Raw genomic sequence first — 9987 nt, 5'->3', positions numbered from 1 at the left:
CTACTTCATCACCCTTCATGGTAAGATATTAAAGAAACTAGAATTATAAATGCTGTACTTATGGATATTCGAGGATTCGTAACACTGCAGACGGCTGTGAAGGTGTCACACGTAAGTTACTATATTTTATGAACCTCGAAAAACAGACACGAATGGTGCAGAAGTTTTGCAGAATGGGTAAGGCCTCTGAAATATCCAAGATAAAAATATCGGTAGGATTCGAGATGCGCAATTATTACGAATAACTACAAAATGAAAGTGCGATACACAAAAAAAGATGGAGAGACGTCTTCAGATGCTCTGGTCCTGTGGAAAATGAGTCGTTCTAAACAAAAAGAAAGGCAGATATAAGTGCTTAATGCTCGTCCCTTTTCATTGAAAGTGGATTGAGTTTCCTGTCTCTGTACTGTCATATGACACTTCGAGGGGGTGTTTTGAAAAAATGTCTCAAAGTGTAAATAAAGAAAGGAAAATGGCATACGATTCCGAAATCTCTGAGATACAGACTTTTTTGTCGGATGCGTTGTCGGTTTTTCGGAATGTGGAAGCCATACATGCATACAGGTTGAGGCAGCTCCGACACGCCACGTCAAATATAGGCTATCCAAAAAGAGTTTGTAAATATAGGTGCTGTTATTGCTGATTTATAGTGAATAATGAAGTGAATGTCCTGATACACGTAAGGAATTTTAAACATTTATAGCTGACGAATTATGGCACTGACTTGGTTTCTTTTAATTAGATATGTATATGTTTTCCGTGCCATTAGGAAAAGCCTTCGAAGAGAATTTCAATGACACAACACGTCGCGCCTTCAGGAAAAGACGTCCCACAAACTTCTCTTCCACTGTACCAAAAGTAAGCAACCATCTAACTCAGGTACAGTTCGTGTGTTTCCTGTTATGACTGTCATACGAAGTGCTCAAAATGCTGACTTTGGAATCGATGCTAAAAAAATGGTTCAAATGGCTCTGAGCACTATGGGACTTAACATCTGAGGTCATCAGTCCCCTAGAACTTAGAACTACTTTAACCTATCTAACCTAAGGACATCACACACATCCATGCCCGAGGCAGGATTCGAACCTGCGACCGTAGCGGTCACGCGGTTCCAGACTGAAGCGCCTAGAACCGCACCGCCGGAATCGATGCTATTAAGCGATTTTGGACAGACTTGCTGTACGGGGAATTTCATCTGAACTCACCGCAGCTCAGGCCCGTGTAGTACGGCATTTCATGTCTTCGGTAATGGTCAGTGTTTCCTTGTAGACTTCTTAATTTTTCCCAAGGAGAAAAGTATATAGTTGTTACGTCCAGTGAACATGCAGATCATTAGGTGCTTAACAAACACCGGAAGCTAAGATCTCTCAATTTCATGTTAAGAAGGCATGTAATCATCTATGGATGAGACGTTATCCTATTACATTGATTGTCTTATGTCTTCCAACAACAGTGCCATCAATAACTATAGATACTGATCACGCCTTAGAGTTCCGCTAGAGAAAGAGAGATCTCTGATGCGATGGTTGAATAGCACGCCCCCAAACTGTGAAAGATCAAAGTGATTTACCTGCTTTTCTCAGCCATCATGGGTTTTGAACTGACAATTAGTTCATACTATCAAGATTTATTTGCTCATGGTTTGCAAACGATGTTTCATCCGCAAGGAGAAGCCTGCATAGGAAAGCCACATCTCTCTACAGTTCTCATACATGCCATTCGGAAAAGAGTAAGACATTTTTAAATCATTGCTATCAAGTTATTGAAATAGCTAAATATAGACAAGTTGAAATGTGTTGGACTATTGTAGCCACTTTATCTCCTTTATCTGATCCCACTCGCCCACGTATTTCAGCTGCCTCATAGCAACATATGGATTGTATGTACCGTTGCTAAAATGGGCATTGCATATTTTATGTTTCACAGAATGAGTTCGTTATTTTTTATAATAATGTTTTCAGTGATAAAACGTGAGAAACTGGTATTATATGGATTCCTTTAAGCATAATCGCGCTGCAGCCCTAAATTTAGGCGACATTTTCATTGAACGAAAATGATATCCACTTTTTTGGATATTGTATACACGGTGAAAGTCTGTGTAGCTTAACGAGGAAGTTGTCTGTTCGCTACTGTAGCAGAGCACAGACTGATGGGCTTTGGGACTGTAAATAAACATACGAACTATACCCGAGTTACGTCCGGTACATCTGATACAGTAGTGCAGACGTTCGGGGGACCTTTTCCTCTGACGGCGGGACAGCTGTTTACGGCGCTGCCGTCAATATTTGATAAATACCCGCAGCATACTACTGTCTTCGAAGGTTCTTTCCGATGTCACAGAAAGTAGTTTATACCTGCACTTAAAACAGTCATTCTCATTATTCGGCAGCTATAAAAGTTAAAACTTACTTTGGTGCATCACGATATTCACCATATTGTACGCTATAACTTCGCGAAAATCACTAAACGATACAAACTGGCTGGGAAGACCAGGAAACATAGACGCATGTCAATGTACCTTCGTACACGTATACATCATCAGAGAGTATGTACATGATTAGAGTACCAATTCTCTGTGCTAAGTAGAACTACCACTAGCATGCATAAGTGTTGTTCGCGTTTAGTGCTGTTACCAGGCCTGGTAGGGCGTACAAGGGGCGTGAAAGCGCCATACGTTTGTGGGGCATTCGTATGTGGCAGTGGCCAAATGTTGTACTGCATGGGAACCATACGGCCGACATACTCGTCGTCAAGGTTGCGGTCGACCAGTTTCTCTGCCTCGTGATGACCGGGTGTTGTGTGCTGTCCTTAGGTTAGTTAGGTTTAAGTAGTTCTAAGTTCTAGGGGACTGATGACCATAGCTGTTAAGTCCCATAGTGCTCAGAGCCATTTGAACCATTTTTTTGACCACGTCTGTCCACCACAAGGGAAGACTGCCGTATTGTGCACGAAGCACTTGTTAACCCATTCACAACTGCGCCTGGCATCCGAGAACAAGTAAACAGGAGGGAAGATTGGATTTAACGTCACGTCAATATCGAGGTCATTAAGGACGGACCACAAGGTCGGATTGTGTCTAGGATGGGGACGGAAATCGGTAATGCCCTTTCAGAGGATCCGTCCGGGCATTCGGCTGGAGTGTTTTAGGGAAATCACGGAAAACCTAAATCTGGACGGCAGGACGCGAGTTTGAACCGACGTCCTCCCGAATGCGAGTCCAGTGCGCTATTCACTGCGCCACCTCGCCGTTAACACCACAGCACAATGGCTACGTTTGGAGTGGTGCCATCAACAGGAAGTATGGTCTGCTGGTGAACGGCGTCGCATTGTGTTATGCAATGATCTCGGTTCTACAGGGTGTTACAAAAAGGTGCAGCCAAACTTTCAGGAAACATTCCTCACACACAAATAAAGAAAAGATGTTATGTGGACATGTGTCCGGAAACGATTAATTTCCATGTTAGAGCTCATTTTAGTTTAGTCAGTATGTACTGTACTTCCTCGATTCACCGCCAGTTGGCCCAATTGAAGGAAGATAATGTTGACTTCGGTGCTTGTGTTGACATGCGACTAATTGCTCTACAGTACTAGCATCAAGCACATCAGTTCGTAGCATCAACAGGTTAGTGTTCATTACGAACGTGGTTTTGCAGTCAGTGCAATGTTTACAAATGCGGAGTTGGCAGATGCCCATTTGATATATGGATTAGCACGGGGCAATAGCCGTGGCGCGGTACGTTTGTATCGAGACAGATTTCCAGAACGAAGGTGTCCCGACAGGAAGACGTTCGAAGCAATTGATCGGCGTCTTAGGAAGCACGGAACATTCCAGCCTATGACTCGCGACTGGGGAAGACGTAGAACGACGAGGACACCTGCAATGGACGAGGCAATTCTTCGTGCAGTTGACGATAACCCTAATGTCAGCGTCAGAGAAGTTGCTGCTGTACAAGGTAACGTTGACCACGTCACTGTATGGAGAGTGCTACGGGAGAACCAGTTGTTTCCGTACCATGTACAGCGTGTGCAGGCACTATCAGCAGCTGATTGGCCTCCACGAGTACACTTCTGCGAATGGTTCATCCAACAATGTGTCAATCCTCATTTCAGTGCAAATGTTCTCTTTACGGATGAGGCTTCATTCCAACGTGATCAAATTGTAAATTTTCACAATCAACATGTGTGGGCTGACGAGAATCCGCACGCAATTGTGCAATCACGTCATCAACACAGATTTTCTGTGAACGTTTGGGCAGGCATTGTTGGTGATGTCTTGATTTGGCCCCATGTTCTTCCACCTACGCTCAATGGAGCACGTTATCATGATTTCATACGGGATACTCTACCTGTGCTGCTAGAACATGTGCCTTTACAAGTACGACACAACATGTGGTTCACGCACGTTGGAGGTCCTGCACATTTCAGTCGAAGTGTTCGTACGCTTCTCAACAACAGATTCGGTGACCGATGGATTGGTAGAGGCGGACCAATTCCATGGCCTCCACGCTCTCCTGACCTCAACCCTCTTGACTTTCATTTATGGGGGCATTTGAAAGCTCTTGTCTACGCAACCCCGGTACCAAATGTAGAGACTCTTCGTGCTCGTATTGTGGACCGCTGTGATACAATACGCCATTCTCCAGGGCTGCATCAGCGCATCAGGGATTCCATGCGACGGAGGGTGGATGCATGTATCCTCGCTAACGGAGGACATTTTGAACATTTCCTGTAACAAAGTGTTTGAAGTAACGCTGGTACGTTCTGTTGCTGTGTGTTTCCATTCCATGATTAATGTGATTTGAAGAGAAGTAATAAAATGAGCTCTAACATGGAAAGTAAGCGTTTCCGGACACATGTCCACATAACATATTTTCTTTCTTTGTGTGTGAGAAATGTTTCCTGAAAGTTTGGCCGTACCTTTTTGTATCACCCTGTATATTACCCCGATGACGATCGTCGGCGAGTATAGCGGCGACCTAGGGAGAGATCCATTATTCCAATGTTTTGGAGGGGCACAGTTGTGTTACTCCACGTGTCATGGTCTGGGGATATGACGGGTATGAGGGCCCAACGACACGTCACTGACATCCTGTATCTTCATGTGTTTCTTCTCATGCGACAGTATCGTGGTACTATTTTGCAACAGAACAACACTCGTTCAAAATACACAACACGTGTCTCTATGAACTGTCCGCATGGTACTCCCGTGGCCTCTAAGATCCGCAGATCTGCCCCCGACAGATCGTGTTTGGGACCAGCCGGGACCTTGACTCCGTTCTAGTGCCAGTATCCATGATATCAATGACCATTTACAACAGTAAGTGGGCCGACTTCTCAGGAAAGGATACAACGGCTTTACGATGCCCTCTCAACCGGATCAGTCCATGCATCCTAGTACGGGGCAGTGCAAAGTCACACTGAGAAGTGCCAAGTTCTCTGTAAATTTGACGCGATTTAGTCATTACCGAAATAAAATCACACACCTTTTCCATCAGTGAAATTTCATTTAGTTTCATCCACCGTTTCTGCGCACACTGACCAGCCAGAACATTATGACCACCGACCTCCTACCGATATAAACCCGTCCAGGGGACAGGAGCGTCACCTGGCGAGGAATGACTGCTAGTCGGGCGCACGCACAATGCATGTAGTATCAATGAGCTCACTGTCCGTGTGTAGAACGGGGAAAGCGAGCGATCTATCTGAGTTTGACGGAGGGCAGATTGGGATGGCCCGGAGGCTCGGCACGATCACTTCGGAAACTGCACGACCTGCCGAGTGTTCTACATCTACATCTACATCTACATTTATACTCCGCAAGCCACCCAACGGTGTGTGACGGAGGGCACTTTACGTGCCACTGTCATCACCTCCCTTTCCTGTTCCAGTCGCGTATGGTTCGCGGGAAGAACGACTGTCTGAAAGCCTCCGTGCGCGCTCTAATCTCTCTAATTTTACATTTGTGATCTCCTCGGGAAGTATAAGTAGGGGGAAGCAATATATTCGATACCTCATCCAGAAACGCACCCTCTCGAAACCTGGACAGCAAGCTACACCGCGATGCAGAGCGCCTCTCTTGCAGAGTCTGCCACTTGAGTGTATTAAACATCTCCGTAACGCTATCACGGTTACCAAATAACCCTGTGACGAAACGCGCCGCTCTTCTTTGGATCTTCTCTACCTCCTCTGTCAACTCGACCTGGTACGGATCCCACACTGATGAGCAATACTCAACTATAGGTCGAACGAGTGTTTTGTAAGACACCTCCTTTGTTGATGGACTACATTTTCTAAGCACTCTCCCAATGAATCTCAACCTGGTACCCGCCTTACCAACAATTAATTTTATATGATCATTCCACTTCAAATCGTTCCGCACGCATACTCCCAGATATTTTACAGAAGTAACTGCTACCAATGTTTGTTCCGCTATCATATAATCATACACTAAAGGATCCTTCTTTCTATCTATTCGCAATACATTACATTTGTCTATGTTAAGGGTCAGTTGCCACTCCCTGCACCAAGTGCCTATCCGCTGCAGATCTTCCTGCATTTCGCTACAATTTTCTAACGCTGCAACTTCTCTGTATACTACAGCATCATCCGCGAAAAGCCGCATGGAACTTCCGACACTATCTACTAGGTCATTTATATATATTGTGAAAAGCAATGGTCCCATAACACTCCCCTGTGGCACGCCAGAGGTTACTTTAACGTCTGTAGACGTCTCTCCATTGATAACAACATGCTGTGTTCTGTTTGCTAAAAACTCTTCAATCCAGCCACACAGCTGGTCTGATATTCCGTAGGCTCTTACTTTGTTTATCAGGCGACAGTGCGGAACTGTATCGAACGCCTTCCGGAAGTCAAGAAAAATAGCATCTACCTGGAAGCGGGTATCTAATATTTTCTGGGTCTCGTGAACAAATAAAGCGAGTTGGGTCTCACACGATCGCTGTTTACGGAATCCATGTTGATTGCTACAGAGTAGATTCTGGGTTTCCAAAAACGACATGATACTCGACCAAAAACATGTTCTAAAATTCTACAACAGATCGACGTCAGAGATAGTTTTGCGCATCTGATCGACGACCCTTCTTGAAGACTGGGACTACCTGTGCTCTTTTCCAATCATTTGGAACCCTCCGTTCCTCTAGAGACTTGCGGTACACGGCTGTTAGAAGGGGGGCAAGTTCTTTCGCGTACTCTGTGTAGAGTCGAATTGGTATCCCGTCAGGTCCAGTGGACTTTCCTCTGTTGAGTGATTCCAGTTGCTTTTCTATTCCTTGGACACTTATTTCGATGTCAGCCATTTTTTCGTTTGTTCGGAGGATGCTGTGGCGAGTGTCTTCAACACGTGGCGAAACGAAGGTGAAACTACGTCCACACGCCGTGGGGCTGGGCCGCCACCCCTCACTACAGATGTCGGACGTCGTATGCCGAAAGGACTGGTAAAACAGGACAAGCGGCCAACTGAGGCGAAACTACGTAACTTCAGATTTTAATGTTGGCAGAATACAAGTGTGTCTGAACACACAGTGCACCGAACACTCCTATCTACGGGCCTCCGCAGCCGATGACCCATGCATGTGCCACTGTTAACACCACGACATCGGCAACATGACCATCGGCACTGGACTTCGATACAGTGGCGGGGCTTTGCATGGCCTGATGAATTCCAATAACATTCTCGATCATGTCGATGGGAGGGCGCGAGCCCGTCGTCTTCAAGGTGAATAGTTCCTTGACACCTGTACTGTGGGACGGAGACAAGCTGGCGGCGGCTCCGTTATATTCTGGGGAACATTCATGTGGGCATCCATGAATCCATTGAAGCTCGTGCAAGGCATCATAACAGTCAAGATGTGTCTCTCACTGGTTACAGACCACGTACACTCCTTCATGACGATCACGTTTCCTGACGGCAGTGGCATTTTTCAACAAGATAATGCGCGCTGTCACAAGGTCAGGAGTGTGATGGAGTGGTTCGAGGAAAACAGCGGCGATTTCAAATTTATATTCTAGCCCTCCAACTCGCCAGATCTCAATCCCATGGAACACATCTGGTCTGATTGAACGTGGCGTCAGAACTCATCGCCCCTGACTTGTGTGTGCAGATGTGGTGCCAACTCCATGCAGCGCCCTAACAAGGCCTCGTTGCTTCCCTGCCACAACGCGACGCCGCTGTTATTCGTACCAAAGGTGGACATACCGGCTATTAGGTACATGGTTCAAAATGGTTCAAATGGCTCTGAGCACTATGGGACTTCACTTCTAAGGTCATCAGTCCCCTAGAACTTAGAACTACTTAAACCTAGCTAACCTAAGGACATCACACACATCCATGCTCGAGGCAGCATTCGAACCTGCGACCGTAGCGGTCACGCGGTTCCAGACTGTAGCGCCTAGAACCGCTCGGCCACCCAGGCCGGCGACACTGCAGTATTAAAATGAGGTAAATGATCAAGCGAAATGCAATTACTGTGTCTCTTACACCAAAATAGCCAGAAAGTGTCCATGAACAACATCAGAATTTTTGTCGATATCAAGACTGATAATTGATAATAGTCTATCCATACAAAAAAAAAACCAAGATAGTAAATCGCTGTATGAACGAAAGTCAACTCCTCTAGAATAAATAAAAATGAAAAAGAAACAGAGCGGTTCTAGGCGCTACAGTCTGGAACCGCGCGACCGCTACGGTCGCAGGTTCGAATCCTGCCTCGGGCATGGATGTGTGTGATGTCCTTAGGTTAGTTAGGTTTAAGTAGGTCTACGTTCTAGGGGACTGGTGACTTCAGAAGTTAAGTCCCATAGTGCTCAGAGCCATTTGAACCATTTTTTGAAAAAGAAAGCCAGGCAAATGTTTTGTAAAATTATTTGTGTAATAGCAAGAAATAAAATAACTTACAGAAACATTTCACGCACCTTTGAACGATGCTCGAAATCACGTACAGCCGCTGAAATGCTCATACGTTAGTGACGTTAGCAGACCACTGAGTGAAATTCCACTAGACAAATGTCCTCTATTTCTCTTTAAAATTGCAAGACACTAAGTTAAATGTTTAATTTTAATTTCCCAATCGGCACCTCATTTGCTGTGAAGGAGTTCGAGCATCATTGAAAGAAGTTTCTCTAATCTTATTGTATTCATTATTTTTAGACAAATAACGTCACCAAACATTTGACAATAGTTTTCAGTTTTTTTTTTATTTTTAGGTTTTGTTCAGAGAGCTTGAAATGTAATAGGGCCTACATTTAAATATCAGTCGGTATTCTATTATTATTGGCAACGCCCTTGCCGCAGTGGATGCGCCGGTTCCCGTCAGATCACCGAAGTTAAGCGCTGTCGGGCGTGGCTGGCACTTGGATGGGTGACCATCCGGCCGTCTTGCGCTGTTGCCATTTTTCTGTGATATTATAGTTTTTTTGACACTTCGTTTATGTAGTTAGCGGTTGCTGTTAGTGACATATCTAAATTTTTTCCTCAAATCAGTAATTCAGCTTTCCTTAATTTTCCAGGTCACTTGCAAGCAATCAAACCTGTGTTGGAAAATTAGACCACACTCTGGTCAGTTTGATACTCAGTTTGTCTATTTCTCCCTCTTCTTTTGGCAATGGAAATTTGGAAAAGAATCCGTTGTGTAATTTCTAGGGAGTCTTATTTTTACTCCACGCAAACATTTGACCAGAGAAATAATTGCCGTCGATTACATAAGACTGTATCCAGTGGAAAGATATAGCAACATGAGATAGGACGTGAGTACACATATAACAATTGGTCGTCCGTGTGTCCACACGACTCTTCCACGCAGGTGGCACTTAAAAATTTGAATTGTGCCGTGTCTGAAGTAAGCGCAGCTCGTGCAGCGAGCTGCCTGCCGGAGACCGGGGACACTGAACTCAAAACAGCTGAGCAGCGCCTCCAGTAGGCAGAATTCCTCCCGTCAGCGCAGGTCACCGGGAACACGTCGGCGGTCTCCG

The 9987-nt window shown here is 45.2% G+C and overlaps 1 pseudogene; it reads left to right on the top strand.

Moving 5' to 3' along the window:
* The first annotated feature begins 9291 nt into the window (after window positions 1-9291).
* LOC126249863 (5S ribosomal RNA) lies at window positions 9292-9408 on the top strand (annotated as a pseudogene).
* The last annotated feature ends 579 nt before the right edge of the window (window positions 9409-9987 follow it).

The sequence above is a fragment of the Schistocerca nitens genome, chromosome 3 (genome assembly GCF_023898315.1).
Source record: "Schistocerca nitens isolate TAMUIC-IGC-003100 chromosome 3, iqSchNite1.1, whole genome shotgun sequence".
In the NCBI taxonomy this organism is placed as follows: domain Eukaryota; kingdom Metazoa; phylum Arthropoda; class Insecta; order Orthoptera; family Acrididae; genus Schistocerca; species Schistocerca nitens.
Note: the sequence above shows the minus strand (reverse complement) of the source record. Positions and strands in the feature narration are given on the sequence as shown.